Below are 27,482 nucleotides of genomic sequence, written 5' to 3' on the forward strand. Positions count from 1 at the left end.
TAAGCACATTGCCTCCAACACACAGGCACCTGCTTGTGAACGGGACACATCAGTGGCCAATGCACAACCACTTCCTTGGGAAAGGTGCCACATTTGTAGCCCCCAGCAGCTATACACAGACCCAAATCTCACACTGTCACAGCAGTGACCCCTCATGAGAGGGGTTTCAGGTCAGGCTCGTGGTCTCCACTCTGCATTCAGGACATCAGCACAGTAAGAGATCCACGGATCCCTCTGTGTTCTGTGTCCTCTCTGTGCTTACTGTTGTCCCAACACCACTCCGTGTAACTGAGATTAAACCACACTCTGTGCTGTTTATTGATCGTTGTTTTGCCCTCTTTTCTACATGCAGCATCAAGTATTTTCAAACACATGAGACTTAATGACTGAGACATAAGGTAAACTTTCCCTTTTATTTGGAGACAGAAGTTACATGCTGGTATACAGAAACACCTGCAGGGTGACAACCGTTCTCTGTGCAGCAAAACTGGAGTACAACTGCTTTCCCCCAGCGGTTTGGGATTTATGTTGTACAAGAAGTGCTGAAATTCACAGGTAAAATCCTGAAGACAAAATCAAGGAGGCTGAATTAATCTGCTAATCCAGGCAGAGGAGGCTCTGACAGCCCCTTATGAGCTCAGGTCCCTTTCCCACAGACAGGAGCCACACTGCCAGGCTGACAGATGTCACTGCTGATGATGAGGCTCTGTGTTTCCAACAGATACAGCCTGATGCTGGCTGATGCTGTAATGAGGAGGCACTGTGATGCTCAGAGAGTTCTCCAGGCTGAAGCACTGCTCTGCTGTGTGGTGCGTTTCAACGTACATAAAAACATTCACCAGCTACCTGCACACAGCCTGAGTCCCAGCCACGAAGATTAAACTACATAGTGATTCTGGTCTGCAGAGCTGGGCAGCATTTGCCTTCCCCTACACCGGGAGCAGCTCTTTGATGCCTCATCACTGCAGGAGCTGTACTCTGCAGTCACGCTCATGCTGCACATGGGTAAAGATGACCATGGACCGCAAAAACCTCCCACCCACTGCATCAACACAAGAGGTGATGCTGGCTCTCGCACACCACTGGGAACTTTTCTCCAGCCTGTGGGTGCCTGGGTTGCTCCCACATGTTGGCAGAGGATGGCAGGAGGATCCTCAGCCTGCCTCAACTCCCCAGATGATACATATCACTGCTCCTGGCCTTCTTCATTGCATTCAGCTCTCCAGCTGGCACTCAAATGCGCTGTATCTCATGGTGACCAGCCTCTTGCTGCAAGGTGTGACAGTAAGTGAAACGCAAACACCTCTCATACCATTTTCCAGCAAGATAATTTTATTTTTCCTTCCCACAGCTAACAACTGCTGTTACTTACACTCACTGAAGTCTTCTGAAAACTTTTAAAAAACATACATTAAAATAATATTGCAGAGCTGAGAGCTGCCATTTCTCAGTCCTCTAAACCACATGCCCACTTGGGCACCTGTGGGGGATGTTCAGATGCAGGATGCAGCTTTAGACAGAGCATGATGAGTTCCAGCAGACAAGGACCTGTCCTGTTGCACACCTCCTTCAAACAAAGCTGCAACACAGACTCCATGGCATAAGAAATCAAAGCCTGCTTTTTTTTGCAAAATCAGTGATACACTATGAATGCTGTGGATGAGGTCTAACACTGCTGAAAGTGGATGTGTCGGTGTTTGCTGACAGGGCAAAGCGCTTGTTGAGCTGCGGCAGACCCTGCTGCACTGCAGGCTGGTCCTTGCTCCAGCTTTATTACATTCCTTTTCAAAAATTCATCGAAAGTAGTGGATGGGGCACTCAGCATCACCAAGCACAGAAAGAGCTGCTGCCAATGCCAGTGCTGCTATGCCATGTCTCTGTGCTGTATCAGAGCAGCTAAAAGGGAAGCAGTGACACCAGCAACCAGAGTGCAGTCTGGGGAGCGCTTTCTCCCTGGGTACAGCAGGACTCAGGGGAGGCATCTGCAGGAGGACAGCATGGAATTACGGAATCATTAAGGTTAGAAAATACCTCTGAGATCACCAAGTCCAACTGTCAAGGCAGCACTGCCAAGTGCATGACTAAACCATGTCCCTAAGCAGCACATACACATTTTTTTTAATACTTTCAGAGATGGTGATTGCAATGCTTCCATAGGCAGCCTATCTGGCTCCCCACCATGATTTGCTGTTTCTTCCCACCATCCCCAGCCCACCACATGGTACCCAAAGCCCACACAGCAGAAGCCCAAAGGCACTGGTTACACTTAGACCCTCTCATTGCTCTGTTACTTTACTCTCAAAGGAGCATGGTCATGCCTGCATCTGTGTGTGTGCAGATTTATAGATGCCTATAAAATCACACAGCGCATGGTGATAAAGTTTCACTGGACTAGTCATGGAAGACCTGAGCTAGAGCTTTTCCACATCACAGTGCTCAGCTCTGCCCGAGGCTTCATCGCACCCACTTTCGCCCTGGCCACATGAAGGCAGAAGCAGCAGCACCACCCCAGGCCCTCTGGACCGTGCTACTACATCTGTGCCCACTCCACATTTGGAGGAGCTAATTAATAATATTAAAGCCTCCATCCCACCTGTGCTGCAGAGAAAGCACCAATTAAGGCAGCAGCAGTGTGTGAGCAGGCTGGAGCCTGGCAGAGGGGCTGCAGTCCCAGTCGGGAAAGGAGAATCAGCCAACCTGGAGCTGCTGTTGCAAAAAACTCGCCAGCACAGGAAATATTAAGATGGGCTGCCTGTTTGCCAACATAGATTTTCACATTTCCCTCTCAATCTTTATTTAAATTTGGGAAGACAGAAAATTAACAAAGTCTGAGATATATAACTGGAAACCATTTGTTTTTCTTGTGGAAATGGAACGTTTCCTAATGAACCTCCCCTCCCCCGGTGCCGCTCAGCTCCGGATGCAAATATTGCTGCGAGTTTATCAATCTGCAGCTTGTTTCACGCAGTTTGCAATGCTAATGAGTAAACCAATTTTGACATATTATGTAAGCCGGTTTCTGAAACAGAGATTCTTGGCAGGCCAAATGTAAACACAGACACCCTCTTGCATCCAATTTAAATGAGCATGTTGCTGAAAGCACTAAGGGCTTGATTCTGTTGACTTATTCCTGATTTACTCCAGTGAAAAAGGGGGGGGGGGGGAAAGAAAGGAAAAAACCCAATAAAAATACCCCTTCAATTCAATTACTAGTGCAGCAGCAATTTGCAAAATGGATCTAATTTTGTAACAAGGAAATGTGCTGGAATAAGCTAATGCAGGGTGGTGACTCGGGCACTGTGTGAACATCAGCACAGCACACACCCAGAAGCACACATACCATTCCAGATGGAGCTAATGAGGGAGATGACAGCTCTCCTCTCCCTCATCCTTCCAAGCCAAAATTAGGTCCGGGTAACTACCCACAGGGTGGACTCCTTTCAGCTTCCTGCCCTTCCACCATGGCTTTTCAGGAGAATGCTGTCCAACAGCAGCAGACAAAGTCCAAGCACAGTACCAGCTGCTTTGAGCCACATGCTGCTCCTACTGCAATTACACTGGGAACGAAGAGCACAAGGAAATAATTGTTTCAGAACACACTGAAAGTTTGCACCCCCCAGTACATTTCCAGACTCTGTGAATCGCTCTCTACATTGTCCACCTGGCCTGAACCTGCCAATACTGGCCCCACCACAGAGACAGCTGGACACCCTAATTAATGGATTACATTCAGTTTCTACAGACTATGACCTTAGCACCAGAACAACATGCTGGAAGGCATGTACATTGGATGGCAGACTGCAACAACCAGCAGCACCCCTTCCAGTGACACAGGGATGAGCTGAAAGTCACAGGCTCAGAGGCAGAAGAAAAGAGAAGGGATGCAATTTTAAAAGCCCCTTTAAAAAAAAAAAAGACAAGAGAGATGAACAAGATTTTATTGAAGTGAGGAAGGGCTGAAATCAAATCTTTCATTTGCACTTTTCCCTGTACCATCTGGAGCATTTGCATCTGCCAAAAGCACAGCACACTCCTGTTGACAAGTGGGAGCAAACGGCATAGAGGCATACCTGGAGGTGGCCTTTGCCTGGTCTCAGCTCTGGGCATCTCCAGTCTTTAAAACTAACACAAGTGTGAAGTTTAACTGTGATGCCTCTGCCATGACAGAGAAAGAGAAATAAAATACGAGACATGCTCTGCTGTGAGGTCAGGTGAGCCACTGCAGAACACATTTATTGCACGTGTCAGGGATGGCACCAGACCTGCAAAACATCACCTCACACTCAGTTCCCTGCACAACATCACAACCAGAATATCATCTGTCATACATAAATCTTTTACGTCATAAGGTATAAGAGAGGAAGAGTAGGAACACTTTTAAGCTCCAAGAAAATATCCCATCCTGAGCTTTCAATGCTGAGAGCAAACCTGAGAGCTCTTGCCTTCGTGCTGTGCAGCACTTTCAAGCTACAATCATAAGCAGCCAAAATGCCACTGCTGGCTCATCAAGTTTCACCCTCTAAGTTTAGCAGCTGCATATTTCCAAAGTAATTCAAGTTTTTATGGCATAAGAGAAAACTTACTGTTGCCTAGACACAGAAAAAAATGTTTGAAAGGAGGGCAGCAGACAAGGAAGCACCACTTGGGATGTGAACAACAGGGACATGAGATGTCTGTACAGCCCTGGCACATCAGCACACATTCCAGCATTACCAGGCTGCAGAGGAGCAGCAAAGACTGGGAAGAGAAGGTACCCTGCACACCTGAGGGACCTCAGAGGTTCTTGTTCACGTCTAGATCTTTGCCAGCCAACAAACACCTCCACCACTCACACTGCCATCCCAGCACAGAGCCCAAGGTGGGAGTGAAGCCCAGAATCAGATCATGGCATTGACTCACACCCCATGAGAGAGGTGAGGGCAGCAAGGAACCAGTGCACAGACCGAGAAACCACAGCACCTCCCTCCCTCTTGCTTATCTACACCTGGCACAGTACAGTAACAGGGCAGGAAAACTAGGCCTTAATTTCAAACATCTCGTTTTTACTGTAATTTTAAACGATTTGGAGTAACTCCGGTTTTTAGAAGTCCAGCTGTTAGTCAGGGTTAGTCAGGTTGGAATTCAAGAATCCCCTGGATTTCTCATGTTCATAAGTGTGTTACTGCCACTCCCTTATTCCTAGAGCTTTCTTCATGTTTTTCAACATTGTCTCATTTCTGCATGTTTTCAATATCAGATACTAAAAACATATAAAAGAATAATCTGAAAGCCAAATGGACACAGACTAGAAGATGAAAACAGCACAAAACAGAAAGAAATCAGATTATTTCCTGTTGTAATTTTTATAGCTATTTAACAGGAAGAAAGAAAAACCTAATTACTGTCGACTGTAAGTTTTCAGCTACACAGCCAGCAGTGTGCTGTTATTAAACTACTGTATAATTGCCTCTTTTACTCTGCTTCCCACAGAAGTTGTGTTATTTCACTCATAGTTAAACTCATAATATTGGCTTCATAACTAATCCTGTCAATCGAAATCCCTGGGGGTTGGTGCAATGATAAAAATAGCAAGGAGTTGTTTCTTCTCTTGGCTTTTTTTCAAAGCCCATTTCTGCAAGTACTGGGGCTGCAGCTCAGTGGTGTCACAGACCTTTGCACCCACCACTGGCACGTGAACGCTGCTCCTCCAGCTCAAGTACAAGGAAGGGAGGGACTGGTCCTTCCCACAGGTGATTCGGTCTCTTTAGCTGTGTCTGCCCCAGGCAAGATACATCCCATCCTTCTCTCCCTCCTGACCCAAGCAGATCAGGTGAAATATCTGGTGTTGGATAGCTGAGTCCCACCTTCAAGTCCAGCCATGACTGCCCAACCCTGGGGCTTTGTGCCAGCACTGAAGTTCAGCTGCCACTCACAAAGTCTCTGGATGCACAAGAAGCATGAGTTCATTCCTTTCCTAAATATCAAGCACTGGGATGGCTTCTCATACAAAACCCCACCCTACTACCTGTTCAGGCACTAAAGATACTCACTGAGATGTCTGTTGGGCTTGAAATTCTTAAGGATCTTTTCCAGACTAAGTTATACAATTCTGTCAGATTAGCACAACTTGCCTGTGCACTTACACAAGACTGCATAAAGCACTAGATTTTACCCATCCAAGGTTTTAGGTGCTGTCTGAACTCGTACTTGCTCTCTGTGTGCTGAATTGATGCCCTTTGCTAACTCATGGCATGGTCCTTCCCTGGAGGTGGCATTGGGTTTGCTGCAGAAGACCCAGGCAGGGTCTCTTGATGGAGCTTCACAAGGCAGTACGTCCTCTCTTTCCCATGGGATACTCCTCTTGCCCAGGACAGTGTGCACAGTGGGGCTAAACTCACTGCTCAGCTCAGGTTTGGGATGAGGTGATAGGCCTGGAAGGGGTGAAGGAAGATGGATTTGACCTCACACCCAGACCTACAATCCCTGGTTCTGTCTCTCTGAGACAAGAACCCTGTGCTGGGGTTGCTCTCTGGTGGGCATGCACAGAAACTGCTGAAGAGCTGGAGAGGAACAGCCAGGAAACAACACGTTTCCCAAAAGTGGTGTCCCAGAGCAAGGGCACGGGATGCCCATGCCAGGAGGAAGCCAGTGCCAGGGCTCTGACTGCACCTGGACCAGCTCTGGAGCCATCACACTAGCCTGGAGAAGACTCTCTTTGTGCTGGGGCTGACACACACAGACAATGGCACAAAGCACACCAGCACACTCACTGCACCACTGGGTCCACGGGGGAATCATGGGAAACTGGTTCATCTGAGGTGTTTTTCCTCCTGGAAGAGCCACCATCCTGCCTACTCCAGCCAGAGACAGGTGGTACAACACAGAGCTGCAGTACCACAACCTTCACTCATAGCCTGCATCTGAGCCATCCTTGGGATTGATGGCAGCACTGTCCCTCAATCCAGGAGAGAGAAAGGCAGAGCAGCAGTATAAAAATGTGCAAAAAAAATTGCTCACCCTTTCTCCCCCCACGCAGCAAGGATGGATCAGCCCCAGCACAGCAGTTCATAGCCACACAGAAACTCCTGCTTCTCATGCACACCTGAGACACCCTGACCACCATTCCAGAGGGTTCCCAGGGTTAAATATCCCTTTGTGTGCACTGTGAGAGCATGACTGTGCCCAGCATAACCCTCTGAGAACACAGCTCTTCCCTGAGCTGTGTTACTCTGCACTCCCTCCTGTCACTGTACTTGCTTCACTGTTTGAGACAGAAGATAGAAAATAATTTATGGCATTGCCTAGGCTGCCAAGCAGCACCACAGTGCTCTTAGGCAAAGCAGGAGGGCTCCCACCATGTCCAGCCTGGAGAGCCCTGGTGTTCCCATGGGCTGAAGGACTACCTTGGCTGACACAGCTCTCAGCAGCTCCTGAGATGTAAAATAAACATGGCCCAGCACAGTGTTAGATTTCTCACCCATGGTGTTTGTGTAAATGAATCCTCAGACTGACAGATCTCCTCACTCAGAAAGCTCCAAAGGTCCAGAGCAACGGTGTTATGGACAAAGTCACCCTGGTGATGGCTCTGCCAGTGAGCTGCCAGCCCCCAGACACCAAGCAGAGCCACAGCCTCCTCAGCTGTACCAGGCATAGAGAGGATGGAGGACGGAAGCACCAAAATATCAGGGCTGAAGTGAGCCCACTAGCATGACTGAGAACTATCCCTGAGTCCAAGCACAGGATAAGAGAAGGAGAATAATAAGCAAAAAAGGAACAGCAAAATCTCCAGGCACAGGAACAGCAAAATCTCCTACAGGAATAAGTGTTGGTGATGGCACAACGTTCAGAAGAGCTCAGTGTAAGCTGAGATCAGGTGGTATGAGCCAGCCTGCCTCAGTGGAGGTGACTGCATATGCCCCCTCTCTGGATGCTCAGCCAGGTCCTCAAGGAGAACACGGCAAAGCACTCGGTCTTATAAACACAGGTCACACCAAACATCAACATGAACATCCTTGAGGTCTGAATTCTTCAAAGTTTCGAAACCCAACAGGGTTTCTGCTTTTCCTCCATCTCCCCTTGACTCTAGTGCTTGTGGTGTGTCCATTTAAACTTGCCAACTCTTCATCCTCAAACAAGAGGAACTAGAGTCCCAGGCTGTCCTGTGCTCCTCCTGAAGTGGCCAAATGTATTTGACAACTTCCCATCAAACAGCAGTAGATCCTTCAGGAGGAATCTGGAAGAGGAGAGCACAGGCTGTGTAAGCACCAGGTAAATCAAGGCCAGTCCAAGTTCTCACTTGCACAGTGATATAAACATGCAACAAAATGCATGCAGGGTCTCACTACTCCCCCGATCAAAGTACTATGGATAAAAGAAGTAAAGTGTATTTCAACTGACTCATTGGCCAGAAGAAAACAAAAAGAAAGTATATTACTTCTTCCATAAGGTCTAATTACCAGTGGATCTTAGATGCAAGAGCAAAGCATTCATCTTGCTACCTATTTTTCATTAAACACAGTTCAAGTAAAGAGGCCATCAACTTTCCTAGATGGAAGTAATTAAGGAATTCAAGGGCTGTTGTGTTTGCAGCAGAAACAGGAGTCTTTCCTTTGACATTCCTTATGTCCCAGATGCATCCAACCTAACAAAAACTTTCAGCCAGCTGTTAGCCCAAGGTTTGTTCCCAGACATGGGACACTCAGCTGCTCAGGCAATTCACCCCCACTCCTCCAGCAGTGCAATCCCCACTGCACAGCTACATCCATTATGGGAGCAAAATGCAGCTGCTTCTGACAAGGTCACACCATGCAACAGACATGCTCATGTGCCTAGGAGAGGAGATGTGTGTATTCGACCGCTTCATGATCCACTTTGAGTCTGTGACGGATGGATTTGTAGTCACACCCAAAGGAGTAGGTGTTCTATGCAACAAGACCAGGGATCACTGAAGACACTCCATATGGAGAACAAAGCTGGAGGATAGTAAGGGCTGGGCCATGTGGTGAAAGATTACACTTCTCCAACTGATACCCCTGCAAGTGCAACACGAAGAAGGTGGCTATGCCACTGTGCTGGTACCTCTTTAGTTGTCTGAGACATGCTGACCACTGAGTGTAATCAGGGTATCTTGTATTGTCCCAGTGCTCAGAAAAATCAGTCACGCCCCTAACAGCAAGTAACATGCCCAATGCAAAACAGCAGGCAATGTCTTACCTGATCACCACCAGCATCTTCCAAACTTCAGTTTCAGGAAGGTCAGGGGGTGAGGTACTGTATTTCCCCTGTGAACGAAGGGGAATGGTCCATTTTTTAAGTTTCACATTAGACAGGCACACAAGTGCTTTAGGTTGACCTTTCCTGTGGATCGCAGAAGAATCTCCTTGTCCAACCATCGAGGGTTTCTGTGCAAATCAGCTCACTGTCCTTGGGCTTTTGTACTGATTTTGCATGCAGGATTCAAGCATTTGTTATTATTTCTTGAAGTGAGGAACCCCCAGGAGCAGCACTTAGTTGGTTCACGTGGAAGACAACATTCTCGCACACCAGTCATTTCCAGTAAAGCACTCCACAAAGGTCTGGGTGTTCAGTACATGTTTGTGGGGAACTTATGCAAATCTATTCTACAAATAATCTTGACAAATAATGCTAAGAGTGAATTTGAGCTGAGGCTGTCTGAGATCGAAGGTGTTAGTTAGGTTATCAGACACAGTGGGTGGCATGTTAATGAGTTCACTTCTTAACTAGTGGGTATAAGTGAGAGGCTTGATCTACAACTGAAAGAAAAAACTGAAAGAAAAATTGAATTTAGAGCATAACAGCTATTGCTGAACAGATTTGCATGTAAGCACTTGTTTTATCGCAATGCCTACATAAATATGTATGGAGCAACTGTTTTGGAGTAGCCCTGTGTATGAACAAGCCTGTAAAATTAGTTTTCTGTTTTCAATATTAAAATTGGCCCTTGGCAAGTAATACAAGGTAATAGTCTCTTACAAAATCACTGTTTCCATTAATTTTACTGGCATCACCTTTGTTTATCTGTATAAGAAGGAGAATGAAGCATCAAGCAGGCCTGAAAGCCAGCAAAATAAATTCAGAGTTATTTGCAAGAAGTCTGCCTGTCTCACAGTTAAGAAAATGCATCATGAGATGGAAGAACAAGTGTCAGTCTCATTTTTGCCAGGGCCTAATTTTTCTCCGTAGAAAAGCAGGATGTATTTCTTGCAGCAGACACAAAGCATTTTCTCTTACAAAAGTACCTTCCTGCTTCCTTAAAGCCATTAGAAATGTCATTCACATTACTCTGTGGATGTGAATTGAGCTATTCCTAACAGCCACTCAAAAAATACATAATTACCATAATTACTGGTGGCAACTAATTAACATTCAGCTTCCTCTCTGCAGCAGCTACAGCTGGACAGCCCATTTGTTTCAACCTATAACTAATGCTCTCCTAATTATTTTCTGTCATGCTAAGCAGCCCACCTGTGTCCATCTTCACCGACGCCTCCGTCTGGCACAGTGCGAGGACAGAGCCTGGTGAGCACCTCCACGTGCACCATGTGTGCTCAGCCTGCAGCAGCCTTGCTAACAACTGCCCTGAGCACACACAGGGACCTGCTCCCACTAATTATACAGCTGCTGGCTCCATTAGCTTGCTTGACAAAAAAAAATGAAGGAAAAAAGGCAAAGGAGTTGCCTTCATCAAAGACAAACACCCTCTGCTTGGCACCATCACTGGGGCAAAACCCTGAAGCCACCCTGAGGTACTTAGTGTTCTGGGTTTGACCTCATGGGAGAGGTCAGAGGATAAACAAGCCTCTAAAACACTAGTGCCTCTGTTTTGATGCTGGGGGCTATTTTCCAGAAGGGGATGAGGTCAGGGTGGGCCCACCAGTGGGTGGTCCCAAATCCAGGCACGTCCTGGTGCTGATGGCCAGACTGGGGCAAAACTTCTGCTGTCACCTTCATTCCCTCTCTCCAGCCACTCCGTTGCAGCAACAGGACCAAAATTGCTCAGTGCACACATTTCAAAAATAAAGACAGATAGGGATGAGACAGATAAAGCAGCTTGTTTTTATAAACTGCCCAATATCAGTCACTCACTGGGAATAAACGAAAGTACATGTAAATGCCTGATATGTTCAGTCTACTCCTACTCTTTTCCTGTAGCCCTTTCAAGGCCTACACCACTGATCAGGCAACTTTTTAATTCTCTTTTACTCTCCAGACATACATCACCTCTCCTGGTAGGAAAAGGAATGCCTGCTGCTGCCATCTAGATGAGCTCCAACTCATTAGCTCTCTGTTTCTTTCCAAAACTCAACTGAAAACTTAATTTCTCTTATGCCTCTCTCTTTGCTATTATCTTTCTACTCATATTATTTCAGCCTGTAATGATTGCAGCACTCCTAGGAATGATGCTCTGCAAAATTATCTTGTATTTGCATTCACATTTAAGCTTTCATTTTTACACCAACTACATAAATAAAGGGGGATGAGAAGGGAACTGACAGTTACTGGGGGAAGCTCTGGCTGAACTTCTCCTGAACTCAGGAATTACTAATGCCTCTTTCTTTCCCTTCGCCCCCACTTCCATTTGTCAGCTTTAGGGTGAACCTCTGCAGACAGTGAGAGGCCTCTGCTCAGCCAAGCCAGCTGGGATCATAAAATCCACAACAACACAGTGTTTAATCCCAAAGCTGGTAAGGACAGGCTAACAAAGTTCAAAATTTGTATGGGGAAGGAAGGAGCTCAGACAGCATGCTCTTGTAAGTATCACTTCCTTCAGAGATCAAGAAGAAAAATACAGCAGGTTGAGAGATGTCACAAGAGTTATCATAGATGGCCTGAGAGTCAAGGGAAAAAATAAGTAAAATCAGCACATGCAGATTGGAGAGCTATTTATAAGTAGTTATGCCAATATAAGAACTGTGAGCCCCAGTTAAGCTCAGAAATTCAGTATCTTTAAACTCTGCATGAATTTTTTCCCCATCATCACCCACTGAGTGGTAAAGTGCCTCCAAATGGAATTGTCCAGCATTCCCTAAACAAATCTCCAACTTCACAAAACATAATCTCATCTTGACAGCTGACCTGCAAAACATTTTAGACAAGGCTATAAGCAGATGACCAAAATTTATGAAAATGCTCTAGTTCTTGTCAGTGTAAATCAAACTAAGATGGATCAGAGAACTGAAGTCTCAGCATGTGATAAACCCAAGAGCTGCCCATATGCTGCAGTGGCTGTCCAGGAGCACTTGTGTTTGAAGGACTAACTGCAAACCAGCGTATTTTCTTTGCTGTTATATTTAGAGAAGAACTTAACACAGTTAGCACAAGAATGCTATTCTCCAGCCAGCAAAACATTGCTAAGATTGGCCAGGTGAACCTTTTGCAACTCATTTACCTTCTGGGTGCAGCGTAGGTTTGCAGAGACCTGGTTTTTGGCCTGCCCTGTAGACACCAGCAGCTCAGGCTGCCCAGCCCAGTATCCCAGCCCCTGGCTCCACACATCAGCCAGGATCACATCTCCCACTGCACATCAGCTCTCCTGGAAAAGGCACTCAAAGCATCAGCAAGGAAAGAGCCCTTGCAAACCCCAGAGCCCCACAACAGTCCCAGCAGAGGAGGAGGAATGGGTGAAGGTGTCAGGCACCATGTTTGGGAGCACTGGAGCTGCCTTTCCAATCCTTTCCACTGTGTATTCTCTGGTGTCTATTTGCACATACACTGTCTCTGCAAGTGAAGGGGCAGTGTGGGATTTGTGAGGTTTCATTTATTTTTTTTTTTTAAAACTTCCAAAATGCAGAGTTTTGAACCACCACCACCCTGCCCATCAAGCTGAGGCTGTCCAGCAGGTTCACAACATATTCATAGCCCTTGTCAGGCTGCAGGGTGCCTGCCACAATGGAATTATTTCATCTGATGCTTAAAGACAGGACTTAGAGATGGATAAAACAAACATCACCTCAGAACTAACAGCCCTCTCCAAAAGCCAAGCAGGCAGCAACCTATCACTTCCAGTCTCAGCCAGCACTTGCCTGCTTTTCTAATTGCTTTTAGTCTCCTCTGGAGGCAATTAACTCCATACCCACCCTCTGACACTTTCTCACTCCAAAAAGCAGTTCCCAGTGTACTGGCACAGGGCTCTGCATTTGGATCTCAAGCTTCTCCACTTAGTCCCTTTCCTCTGCAGGGCTCTGCATGTGTTTGTGTCTGGGCATGTGTTTTCTTACCCTGATGAATTCATTATTTATGGGGCTGAAAGAGCAAAGCTGCTGAAATCATTTAGCTCTTCTGCATGTCTCTCAAAGGCATAACAAACATTATGGGAAAGCAAGTATCAGGCTAGACTGGGTTGTTTGAGGGAAAACACAGAAATAAACTTAGGGATGCCATTCAGTGGGTATGCCAAAATGTGCCAAGCTTTACCGTCTGGCATGGGGCTAAAATGCTCTTAAAGCACTCCCAGACTCCCTGCACAATTCCCGGAGCAGCCTGGACCAGGACGGGTCAGTGTACTCCAAGGGATGCTCTGAGTGAAATGTGTTCCCTGGATCACTGATGCCTTCGGCTTTAACAGATTGGCAAACGGCACTAGAGGGCAGAGCTGTTTACCCTCAGCATTTCTGAGGCAAGGAAAAAAACCCATGACTTTCAAGCAGCTTCTGAATTCCCCACAATCCTGTCCAATATCAAAAGCCTGCTAATACACAAAAGCCACTGAACATGTTCTCACTTCGAGTGACAATCACAGGCATTAAAGAGCCAGACAAGAACCTGCACTTCCTTGCTCTGTCTTTACTAAGACCAAAGATCTTCAGGTGTGTGACAGCCTCTTGCCAAGGAAGCAGCAGCACTGCCCCAGCCTTTCTGGCTCTCTGCAGTGCAGGATGCACAGGGCAATATAAATTACACAGAGCTCCCTCTGCAACAGGGAGGTAGGAAAGCCTGTTCTCTTCCCATCACTGATGTGGATAAAAAGGCTGTACTCAACAGGAAGCTTTGATCACAAAGATCTGAAATTACGGACCACACTGACACTCTGCTGCCCAGGCTTGCTGCTAAGCATCTGAACAGATGGAAAATGCTTCCAACCGGACAAAACCTCCCAGGTTTTAGCTTTTGTTTCCAGCAGATGAGTAGAGCACAGGGAACCCCTCCCTGCAGGGTGGCAAGCAGGACTGTTTGAGTACCCATCCATGAACCACATGGTCTACATTCCAGAGCACCTCCACCAGCCACCACTACATCTGCCAGACCTCAGCTCCCTGTGTCCAGCCCGGGAGGGGTGGGAAGGACCATAATTTGTGAACCTGACCCTCTTACGCTGTTACATGCAAAGGTTTTTGGACACTTTCTAACTTTTTGCTGCATTGTTCCTGGTACCAACAGCTCCCTCGGACAAGGATGCCAGCCCTGAGAATCCCTCTCCAAACCACTCATAAATCTTTTTCTTATTTCCCCACTGCATACAGTGTGCTTTTCTTTATTATTATCAAAATCAGTCATCCTGCAGGCCTGCCTGCTGCTGAGGCAGGAAGGAAAGGAGTCTTGCATCCAAAACTCACTGTTCCTTCCAGAAGCCAAAGAACTTGTTCATAAAGAACCACACCACATCCCTGCACCGAGCTCCACTGCCTACAATGGTACTTCACAAGAAAATCTCTCTTGAGAGAGGAAGGAGAAGACCTGCAAAATATAGCTCAGAGTACAGTGCTTTAATGGTTTAGGCAACAGCTTAGAATAATGCTGGCTATCCTGATAGCGTGAAAAAAATCTCTATTAATATTTAAAGAGAAGGAAGGAAATACTGATTTCAGGTCCCTTGCCACAACCACTTTATTCCACATCTCTTCCTTTCAGGCACACCCTGCATCTCCTTCCTTGAAGAGAAAAGGCAATGGGTTGACTTATTTTTGTGCAGAATTTGATTTCAATGTCATCACTGCAAAGAGGGTTAGAAGGACTGTCAGAGGAGAGGCCAGGCAGCTCTATTTTTTCTGGCAGATGTTTGTCTAACTTCTGACCTCCAGTGACTGCAACTCCACAATTTCCCAGGGCAAATCTACCCCCATGCTTCTCCATTCCCTTCTTAAAATTATATATCCCTCAATACCATGTCTTCCTCTCCCAACCACCACAGAGAATTGCCCATTCCCTTCCTCTCTGCAGCAGCCCAGAACTCACACATCTTACTTCTTTCCAGTTACCTCTTTTTTTTTTCACAGTAAATAGCCTGACCCCATAACCTTTCTCTCCAAAGCCTCTAGTCTCAGTTCATTTCTACTGTACCTTTCTTGACTCTGTCTCCCCAATCTCTTGCTTTGGGGATGAGGCCCAAATTGTGATGGTTTGCCAACGTCTAATCTGCACAGAGCAAAGCAGAAAGAATGGCCTCACCTCCCCATCACACAACCCTCCCAGTCTGCTGTAGTTCCATGCCTATCTGGCTGCTTAGCAAAAGAATACTTGTTGCTTTCAGTCTATGAAGAACCCTGTCCTCACCAAACTCTTTCCTCAGAACTCCTCTCCCTGCAAAGCCCTACCACAGAGAACTCATGAAGCTATTGCTACGCCTTGCCAAAAGATGTTTATATAAAATCAGATGCCTCCAGATATTTTCTCAGCATCAAACTCATCCCTTAACTTACCTTAAGGGGCAGCATAGCTCTTTCCAATTGCTACATAAAAAAATCAGACTGCACAGTATAATTTAATTAGCATAAAAATCTCTTGATCTTCTATCTCAGTGGTCTCACTGTCTTGCCCCGTGTGTGTTTCCCGTCCTGCCCCACAGAGCTCTGCACAGGAGTTGTGCTGCAGAGAAAGCAACAGAGAAAGCAAGTCTGGCTTACTGGAACACATCACCTGCTCAACTTACACCTGCCCCAGCGACTTGGTTAAAATTGCCGCTCCCTCCCTCTCAGTATCTTAAAAGCAGTGGCTGAATGTGACCCTACAGCTGTGACTGATGAGGGTCTCTTAAACTTTCAGCTGGGTTCACCTGAGCTCACCTGCACTGACCCCAGGCATGCTGAGTTGGGTGATTAAGTCCATGCTCACAAATCCTAAGTGCACCCCAGGTATGTCTGGGTTCTTCCTCAGGCCATCAGTCACTGCTCATTTGCTCCTTCCCTTGGCACCATCTGGCCTCACAAAGAGTCTGTGACAGCACTGGCAACTCTGGAGTTGTGCAGAACCTGAGCAATATTTGCAGATAAAATACCTTCATTCTCTTCTGTCTACTTAACAATTTAACATGCAGTTATCTACTTTTAACACAGTTGGACAGAGCACTAAGATGGACACTGTTACTGTTTTTCAAATACTTACTAATAAATTACTCCTGGAAAACAGAAAAGTAGTATACTAATATTAGAGGCATTTCTTTCATCAGCTGCATGGGCATCCTCTAACTGACAGGGGCTATCATGTACAGTGGAATTGGAGCACTGTGTTGGGCTCATTAATTTACACTTTAAGTCTGCTGCAAAATTGCATGACCAGTGTGAAAAAAACCAACACTTAATTCTTTCACAGATGCTGACTCTGAATTACATATCACAGGGAAAAAAACTTTATGAAAATCAAAAGTGCTAAAGAGTATATTCATATGAGTAATAAATTCAAAAACAATACAAAGCACCAGCGCCCTGCCAAGGAGAACATAAACTACTAACAACCCTGTGTAAAATGAAATTAAGCCAAAGACGGTTTAAGCTGCATTACAAAGACAACATCACTCTAACGTTAATGACAAAAACTGAATCTGGTTTCAGCCACCCTTCAGGTTTTTAGCATATAGTAATTCTTGACTCTAGCCCAGATATACCTGCCAAACCTTTCTGGTTGCATTTACAACAATTCAGATGGTGGTTGTGCAACAAAATATCTGATTTGCACATGCAAATTCTCATGAAAATCATAAACAGACAATTAGCTTAGACAATTTTTCAATGTGTGCTCAGAGGCTGTTTGACAATTTAATCATTTTAAGTGTGAACCAGCCTTTTTGTTACTGCAAAACTGTGGCCTGTCATGTGGTTATAAATGAAATGCATACAAACTGCTATCTGAGGAGTATGAACCATCAAAGCCAAAGGCCTGGATGGATTTAAAATCAGAGCAAGGCTGGCATTAATGAATTGTAGTAACCAAGAGTCTTCAAATAATTTAAAGGACAAATCTCTGTGTGTGCATCTGGCTATACATATTATCATATTAAACATGGCATGTATAGAATCATGGAATGGTTGGCATGGACCTTAAAAATCATCCAGTTCCAACCCCTCTGACAGGGGCAGGGAAGCCACCCACTAACACATCCTCATATGATATTTAGGCATAGCTGGTCATCCAGGAGGATCCCATGGAGGAAGGATGCAGGTGCCATTTCAGCTCGTGGTTCTGCAGCAGACTGTGCCCATCCTCACCTGTGTGATGCTTCCCATGCCCATAAAAGCTGCCTCTCCCAGCACCTGTAGATGCAGCCAGTGTTGCCTTCCATGGCAGGGAGAAAAGGGATCCATCTTGGGGCCTCCGATGCAGAGGATCTTAGGCAGATGATGGATTGTTCTCCCCATGCCCCTGGGTCACTCCCTTCATCATCCCTCTGCCTTGCACCTGCAGCTCACTTCTGTCTTACAGGGCTGCCAAGTATTTTTAAAGAATTACCTCATTAGTTAAGGGACAAAAAAAAAAAAAAAGATAAAAGTATATCAGCTGTGACACTTAAAAACTGAGAATCACCTTGTAGCTGAAAATCCAGATAGTTAACAAAGCCATTTTCTCCTCTTCTATCATGCAAGTATTTTTTAAAATCAGGAATACCAGCTTTAACAAAACGCCCATTCCACATGAAAGAAAAAAGTGGCTTTATCTGTAATACAACAATTTGATTCTCTTCTCAAATATTTGAATAGTTTTAATTGTGTAAAAACCTAAAATTGAGACTGAGATCAAAGAGACTGATTTCACCAGAGATGACGGGTTTTATAGAGCTCTGCAAAACTCTACCATTGCCTGAAGATGTTTTAATACAGGAAAGACCTTTACATTTCCAGCCTGCCAGTTTCAGTTAAGACTAATAATTACACTCATAAATGAACTGCTGGTTCTTACCTGAACTGTGATTTTAACACCCTCTTTGGAAGCCACATCTTGCTGTTCGTACTGGACAATTTGGGACAGAGTTAGAAATGTTTCTATCAGACAGGTTGCTTCCAGTGGATAACACCAGGGCTCACATCCTGCAAATACTTCACTGCACCTCAAGAAAGAAGGAGTGGGGAATAAAGAAAAATTTCCAATCCTATGTTTATTTCAGCCAGTCATGTAGTATTATACTATTTTTTTACACTTTCTTGTAATTTTTCTTATTGGAGTTTACTGGGTCCTCAGTGTAAGGACTGTCAGTGACAAAATTCAGTAATATTCTGCAGTACATGATTTCAAACATCCACAGGCTTACATAAGACTTTGTAGACAGTGATACTAAGGGGTGTCAATATGATGGTGTTTGGCGAATTGGCACTGTGACTAAAACCAGCTGCATCAAAATTAAACTGAAGTCAGACCCTGCCCTCACTTTTACATTCATTAAGTGCTGGCAGGTGATGGGGTAAATGTACTATTATTCATAAGGCACAAGATTTCAGCCCTCTGAAATAACCACAGCACCGCAAAATTAGATGACACTGACCCGATGGTGAGCGATGGTCTCCTCCAGAGCCCGGTTTGCTCATCAGTCGTCTCTTCTGCAGATCCAAATTGTTCTCCCCAGGTTTCCTCTCAAGCAGGTCAGCACTTCCTGTTGCCATTAAAATGCTCCTCCATTAACTCTGGTCTGATTTTGGGGCTTAGGGAGCTATTGTTGGACCTGAGCTTCCTATGGGAAGGTCAGGATGGATGTGTCACCTGGGGCACAGGTTTTGGAAGAGGTAGTATGAAAAAACAAAGGGCAAAGGTTGCCTCTTCCACAGAGCTTACAGCAAGTAGTAATACAATACAGTTATTTAGCAATCTTGTCATCACAGGCAAAGTCACAGCTGAGTCCTGATGGTGCTCTGATTTTAAAGCTCAATCTTTGTAAGCAGGTTGGCTGAACTAAGGATATGGATAAAGGCAGTGGGAGGCTTTTCCTTTGAAAAGAGCAGAAAACAGTTTGTCTTGAAAAAATTAATCACAAACATGCCTTTCCAAAATTTTGGAAGAGATTTCATTTCCCCTGGACATTGCATTTGGGTTAACAAGCACCAGAAGTAAAACCAATTAAAATTTTACTGTCAGCGAGGACAGAACCAACAGGGTGTAACAGCCTTCCAGACTTTCATTGATATGGTGATGAACCACAAATATTTACGAGCTGAACACTGCCTCCAACATCATTCAGAAAGAGCCCTTTTTGTGCTCCAACCAACCTGTCAGGATTACAAGACAGGAGACATGCAACAGATAAGCTCTTCACCCCAGCTTGCCCTGCAAGTACTTTATCTCTGTGTGTATCTCTTATTCATCAGTGTAAAGAAAAGGCAAATGAAAATGTGAGACAGGATAATGCTGCCTAATAAAGAAAGAATGAAAAATCTGAAGATAAGTTGAAGTGATGAATCAAACTATTGCACAGAAATATGCAAAAGAAAGCCTTATTTATATTGTAGCATTAAGGTTGGTGCATTATTAAAAGGAACAGCCCTGAGCTCCTGACAGAAGAACAGATCTCCTCATTCACAGCTCAGGCAGAAGGAACTGCTTGCCAGGATCTCACAAAGTCAGTGACCCAGCCAAGAACTCAGCCCAGATTTCTCAGTGGCAGTCCAGCATCATGAACATGTCCTTCCTATCAAAAGAAGGCTGGGAGAAATGCCCTGGCAGTGCAAATCCATACAAGAAAATTAAATCTACCTAATGAAGAAAATATTCCTCTGTGTCTGTGAAATGTATTACTACAGGTCAAAAGGAATTTGTCTCACTTCATAAATGTCACATATGCCTCACACTGCTCTGTGCTACCTCAGCAATGTGTTGGAACATGGAGAGAAATGTGGAAATCATGCCACAGCACCAAGCAGTGACTCCAGGACATCCTCCACAGGGCAGACTCTCTGTGTTCCAGTAAGCCAGACTTGCTTTCTCTGTTGCTTTCTCTGCAGCACAACTCCTGTGCAGAGCTCTGTGGGGCAGGACGGGAAACACACACGGGGCAAGACAGTGAGACCACTGAGATAGAAGATCAAGAGATTTTTATGCTAATTAAATTATACTGTGCAGTCTGATTTTTTTATGTAGCAATTGGAAAGAGCTATGCTGCCCCTTAAGGTAAGTTAAGGGATGAGTTTGATGCTGAGAAAATATCTGGAGGCATCTGATTTTATATAAACATCTTTTGGCAAGGTGTAGCAATAGCTTCATGAGTTCTCTGTGGTAGGACTTTGCAGGGAGAGGAGTTCTGAGGAAAGAGTTTGGTGAGGACAGGGTTCTTCATAGACTGAAAGCAACAAGTATTCTTTTGCTAAGCAGCCAGATAGGCATGGAACTACAGCAGACTGGGAGGGTTGTGTGATGGGGAGGTGAGGCCATTCTTTCTGCTTTGCTCTGTGCAGATTAGACGTTGGCAAACCATCACAATTTGGGCCTCATCCCCAAAGCAAGAAATTGGGGAGACAGAGTCAAGAAAGGTACAGTAGAAATGAACTGAGACTAGAGGCTTTGGAGAGAAAGGTTATGGGGTCAGGCTATTTACTGTGAAAAAAAAAAGAGGTAACTCTCTTCACACTGCACAGCTGAGAAATGACCAGTACCAGGTGATGCTTATGAAAAGGGGAAGAGAGACAGAGAAGCAGGACATGGACAGACCACTACTTATTTTCTGTAGTGAAGACTTCTGGACTTGCTGAGCTGGAAACCATCATCTTTAAAAAGACACTTTTTTCTCTTCTCTCCCTAAAATCTATCTGCTCATTTTTGCTTTTCACTTTCATGCCATTATCAGGCACTATACAATTTCATCTAAAACATCACTAAAGTTCACTCAAATAAAACCTTTTCATTTATTTAGGACTTATTTAAAAGACTGTTCACCATTGCCTGCTATTACACATCCAGTTACACTCAGTCACAAATTTGAGTTTAGAAATTGAAGTGTCTGTTTTCTTTACCACAGAAACATATAATGGCTTGGGTTGGAAGGGACTTTACAGATCATCTTGTTCCAAACCCCTTGCCATGGGCAGGGACACCTTCTACTAGACCAGGTTGGTCAAAGGCCTGTCCAACCTGGCCTTGGACACTCCTAAGGATGGGGCATCCACAGCTCCTCTAGGTAACCTATTTTAGCATCATGCGACCCTCACAGTAGAGAATTTCTTCCTTATATCTAATCTAAATTCACCCTCTTTCAGTTTAAAACTGTTCCCCCTTGTCCTACACTCCATGAACTTCTCAAAAGTCCCTCTCCAGCTCTCCTGTATCCCCTTTAGGTACTGGAAGGAAAGAGAAATATGTTGTTGAGGGAACTGAAGCACTGTTTTTCATTTAAGGAAGTAATGGGTCTCCAGCAGGGGTCATACTGGGAATAGACTTCTCTAAATGAGAAGAGATCCTGTAAACCCAAGTGTGGCCACATTGCTGTGGAAAGAACTCTTCATTTCAAGCATCCTATTCTCAAGTTCCTTGTCTGTGTCATATATTTGTAGTCATAAACCTTTTAGGCAAATGATTAACTAAGTATCTACCATGATACAATCTACTGTGTGTCCTCAGAAGGCTGTGGAAGAATATAGAGGCAGAAACCAGAACTGGGCCAGTTATTAAGCTTGAAGCAACATGTGATTAAGAAAAAACCCTCCAAACCCTTAGCAGGAATGGAGGAAAACCACTCCCCTCCATGTGCTGGGACTCTTCAATATTCAAATGCATGAAATATTCTGAAAAAGGTGCAAGTGCTGCGTTCTTGCCTGGGATGGTGCAGGACTCAGCTTTTGTTTCCTGCCCGAGTCATTCCCTTCTCCATTTGGAAGAGGAAGGTACAGCTGCAACCTCTAGAAAATAAAAGCAAAAAACTTAGGAGATTCCAGCTTGACCTAAAGGGAAGAAGTGAAAGTTACTTGTGATGCTATTGAAAAAATCCTTTACAATCACCACAGTGCTTTGCCCATTTATCAGTCTGCAGTTTTGTTCTACTTTCATAAATCAGAATTTTCTGTCAAATACATTACTTTTTTTATCTATCTGCGTGATGTTTGAATCTGAAGACTGAAGTGTGTTACACAACCCTACCTCACCTGCAGGGATGGCTGCTCAGCTGAACATCTCAGCCCACACGGCCCCGGAGGTGTTAGACAGCAGCAGCATGAGTCTCCCTGCAAGTTTCGCAGGCAAGGTAAGGAGTGTAGCACCTGGGAGAAGAACAGTTTTCTGATTATCAGTAATGAGAAAGAAACTCATTTGATGTACTACAAGAAAGCAGGGAGCGAACTTCTAAAGCAAGGGAGTTTGTCACAGTTGCTTAAACAAACAGAACAGAAAAAGATGCTTTGCTCTAAATTCTACTGTGAGGGAGTACCATTTGTGCACTCACTGAAAAAAACACACTAAACCACATTTAATAACCATGGAGACTCCTGAAATGAAACTGTGCAGTATGATGGTCACAACAGGTAACAAGTTTAAAATATTTTCAATTATCATTTCCTTAACCTGAATTGATAGGTAATATCTAGGGGTAACATTCCCAAGGTGTGACCATGAGATTACACACAGGATTTCGGCAGTGCCCATCAGACTTCAGGGAGCATCTCCCCAGGTACTGCTTTGACAGCTGAACCATGAAAAGCTGGCAAAGCAGAGAGGCACTTAGCATGAAAAGCCCATGCAGATGAGGGAACAATGGCAGAGAGTTTTGCAGAGCAAACCTGTGGCAGTTGGGATGCAGACACCCACCTGTATCGTGCCACCTGCCAGACCATGGGCAGCCTGCACCACCCCTGCCTGTACCCCCCTTTTTTCCTGCTGGGAAAAGCAGCAGTGAGTGAGGAACAGCCAAAGAATGATGCCTTCCTTGTGATGGACTCCAGACAGGGCTTCTTAAGTAGCTGCTTAAACTCAGCTCTATCTTTTCTGACTTTTACAATGTGTATACAGTGAGGTGCTTTTGGCACACAGAGCTCGGTGTGGGATAATTTGATACACCCAGAAATGTCAGTGTTCCCCTCCTGATAGTGGCCGATTTCACATCATTCCCCTGGCACTGCAGACAACTGGGTAATATAATAGCTCAGAACACCAAGAAGCACAGAAAAAAAGTCTATTAAAAACAAGAGAAGACTCCTAAGTGAGTTACAAACCTGCAGTCATAGCAGAGCCCATGAAGGACAGACAGTGAAGTTCATTAAAGAGCTCTCAGCAAACATTCTCTGTGTCAATCCCACTCTAGAGTTATCCTCCAGCCTCCATCTATGCTGGCTATACACCTGGTTTCTCTCAGTATTTCAGAAACAAGCTGCTCTTGGGACAAGGCATTGTCTGCCTGCTCTGCTCAGGACATCAGCACCCTCAAAGCTTTGAACTCTACTGGGGTAGAGCTAATTTAGAAGAGTCTGATTTTCTCTAATCTGCCTCACAAGCAGCAGCAGCCAATTCCAGCACGTGAGCTCAGTCTGCTACAGCATTTTTCTGAGAAAACAGCATTGGGTCTGGGCTGCATCAGGGAAAGACACATTTGTTCTTTTTGTACTCTCCATCCACAAAGACAGTCCCCTCTGGGCCAGGCTTCCAGTGTCATCACTCCAAATATACACACAAGTGTGGAGGAATGGCTGGACACAGCCCTGCTTTTACCCAGTTGGTCACTGGCCATCAGTCCTGGCTGCTAGAGAAGGTCAGGCTGCCTTCTCACTCACCCCTGAGCTTCTGTATTGAGCCCCATGCAAAGGGTATCCTGGCACCTGGCTTTAATTATCAGGGTGATTGAAGTTCCCCAGATACAGGCTCTGCTTATATAGAATTATCCGCCATGGCACAGCTTCAGTTGTGAAAGGCACAAGAGGACTGAAAGAGTCTGAGAACTGTGCACGTTCAATACAAGGGAGTAAGGACTGAGGCCTTTTCCACAGTTTGGGACAATAACTCAACCCAGACTAGAAGGGGGTGGCATGCAAACCCTCACCGTCAGCATCTCATTGTCTCACTGCAGCAACACAGGCTCCTTCCACACTATTTAAAATACCATTAAAATATCACTTACCCTACAGTACACATAAATATGCACTAATCCAAGCACAGGAAAATACCTTTGGCTGTTTCTGATGTAGCTGAAACTGATGGCACAGCAAATGGGGACCACTGTTCCTCATACCAAATAGCTTTTCCCTGTATTCAACTTTATCAAAAGTAGGTTCTTATATGCTAAATTTATGCAAACAAATGCTATTTTGGTGAATGCTTTTGTCAGCAATTTTATGACAATGGATACATACAGAATGCAATGACTCCAGCACACTGAAGAAAAAAGCCAGCATTTCAGAGAAAATTAGAAAGATATAGTGAAAAGGTATTCTAGTCTGGAATAACTGTCAGTATCTTCATGAAATTATTCATTGGTTTCTTCACTGGTGAAATGTATTCCAAGTGAAGTTTCTTAATGACCCCCCCCTGCAGACATCCCCTCAGAGCTCCCTTGCTGTTCCCACCACACCAAAGTATGCAGGGACAACAGGGCTGTTCCTGGTGCAAGCTCATCCTGACCGTCAGAAGTGAAGCTCTTTGGAAGCTTTCCAAGGCCCTGATTCACCATCACACGCACATCTGTAGCACATTAAGCTGTGCATTTGTTATCTCAGAGCTTGGAGAATAATGTTTCCTATCTGACTAAATAAAATCACATTACTGCTTCAGAAGTCATCACCATAAGGGCTCAAAACCCAGGCAGACCATGCTAGTGTCTCCTCAATCCAGTGCCTTCCAAGAGCACAATCCGTTTGGTCAAGCCTCAGAAGACCAAGCTGCCTGCAAAGTGAAACCTGTTACATCTGGGATGTGCTCAGGGCAGAGATGTTTGGATGGCCTGAGAGCAGGGCATCTTTCCTCTGCAGTTGCATTTCCCAACACCAGCCACAAGTGGTGGCTTTCTGAAGTGGTTTCTAAACAATAACTGCAGGGAGACTTGCAGCCTTCCAGAGCTCTGTCCCTGTTTCTCACGAGAGTGCAAAGCAGTTTTTTGCACAGATACCTGGGTTTTGGTTTGCTTGTTTGGGTTTTTTTCCCAAATATGTCATGACCTATTGATCTGTGTGATGCAGACTACAGACTCTGTGCACATGTAAAAACAGCTACTTCCTTGGTCAAAAGATCAGAATGACAAGGTTGCCCCAGCTCATGAACAAAAAGGCAACATCTTTCCTTTAAAAATATTTCAAAAGTAATTAAAATAGCGCCTTTCATCAACCTGGTGATGCTGCATGAGCTGTTCAAAATGAGAGATGTGTTATCAAAAACGCATCTAGGAAACTCCCATTCAAAACAAGCTTGATTGCCAAGGTGACCCAGCTGCACCAAAGCACAATGAAACACAACCCAGAGACAGAAATAACAGTTTTGTCCCTACTCCATTTTCCTGACACATGTGCCTGAAAGGCCATCTTCCAAACTAAAACCAGGACCAACTGCCAATTAAACACGAGCTTTTAGGTCTTCATAATCCATCTAAGTAATATAGTATAGAGATGAGATTCAAGGTTAATGGTTTTACCCTTATTGAGATGAAGCCTTAAAAACAAATACCTAACACAAATTCAGAACAGTTCCAAAAGTTTACAGCAATTCTAATAAAGAGCTGATGGATCACAACAGATACACTTGGCCAGTGTGCTGTAAGTCACAGAGAGTGGACAATCCTACTATCTTTGTCCACCATAGAAGCCAGGTGAGCTCAAATAGATATCACTAATTGTTTAGACCATGAATGCTCTTTATTGACTCTTTCTAGGAGGTATACACAGACTTGACCTTGACTGGAAGCTGTTGTTTTCATCCATGCACAGACAGAGCTGCTGACACACTATTATAAATGCATATCTAGTAAATATGTAAAGAAAAAGTATATACCTTATGGTTTTTTTAATACATATATATACTCTGAACTTCATAGCACAAACTTACACCAGTACATGCCTCCCCATTGGCCTCTACACCAATAAAACTACACAAGACGCTGTACACTTAATAAACATGGTTACTCTACTGTATGGAAAACAGTAATACATGCAAAAATGGACACAAATCTATTTTCAGCCCACCAGAATAAACAAAAATATATATGAAGAAGACAGGCAGAGTGATTTTGATATTACCATGCCTGGGAAAGCAGGGAGATAATGAGCTGTCACAGCGAGTAACAGTTTGGCACCAGTGATGCGGCTCTGAACAGTCACAGTTACCAAATAATAATGTTTACTTCAGCATTTCTGTCGAGATCAACTTGATGCCTCAGGCAGTTTGGGGAAGAATCACTTAGTCAACAAGCAAAATTCAAATTCAACTGGAGGAAACTAATTAAACTGAGCATAAAAGTGTTCCAAAACATTCATAATGTCTGAAAAGACACCTTAGTACAACTGAACTGACAGGATTTTGGAAAAGCCTCTGTTTCTCTGATTTTAAAACACTGTGGTCTTAGGCTGTCCAAGAAATATGTTTTATAGTTAATCTCTTGCAATAAAGCCATCACATGGAGAAGGAGTGCAGCAACAATACCTTCCGAATAATCCTTTCATGTTGCTCCTCTGATATAATGATGCTACACTTCCATTGACCAGTACATGTGACTGTAAAGGATAAAAAGTCACTTTAAAGAAGTTTTCAAGAATATTTTAATTGGTTTTCATTCTACAGAGTTCTGCAACTGGAACCATTTTATTCTTTGAGATGCACAAGGATCCTGATTGCAGCCTGTCTGAGTCACCCTTTGGCTCTGCAGGGGTGAGCACCACCCTGAGCAGTGGCTGTTGCTGATCCTAAATCACTGTTCCATACGTGCACTATCCTGGCAGGCTCCATCTGGGTGCAGGAAGGGTCCTTATACCAAAAAATGATCAGTAACTCCAAACCTCCCCCAACAGGGCAAAAATTCTTCCAATTTAGTCTCTGGCGAGTATAGCAGGAACAGATAAATGCAAACATGCTATTACCTTCTTATTAGCTGATTCCCCGTGGCTCTGTAAGATGAGCCAGATACTCAAAAATGAAACAAAACTTAAGCAAACCTGATACGCAGAAAGTAGCAGTTACTCCAAATATTACTAGACAAGAAGCCCGTTGTACTTAACCTCTGTTACAGTCTATTCTTCCCCAAATTTCTCATCCTTTACAGATAACACATTCCAGGTGATGTGAGAGAAGGGGATCAGCTAAATTCGAGCAGGAAGAAAAAGGTATGGATGGTCTCAGTCACATCATCCTGCCTGTGCAGCCAGGAGCCACGGCAGAGTCGGGATGCTCCCGTT

At 44.6% G+C, this 27,482-nt stretch overlaps 1 protein-coding gene across 1 annotated transcript in view; it reads right to left on the bottom strand.

The window, feature by feature from the left end:
* Positions 1-27,482, bottom strand: part of SYNPR (synaptoporin) — a 104,259-nt gene that overhangs the window by 44,621 nt on the left and 32,156 nt on the right. The window lies entirely within an intron of this gene.

Source organism: Pithys albifrons, chromosome 3 (assembly GCF_047495875.1).
Source record: "Pithys albifrons albifrons isolate INPA30051 chromosome 3, PitAlb_v1, whole genome shotgun sequence".
NCBI lineage: Eukaryota > Metazoa > Chordata > Aves > Passeriformes > Thamnophilidae > Pithys > Pithys albifrons.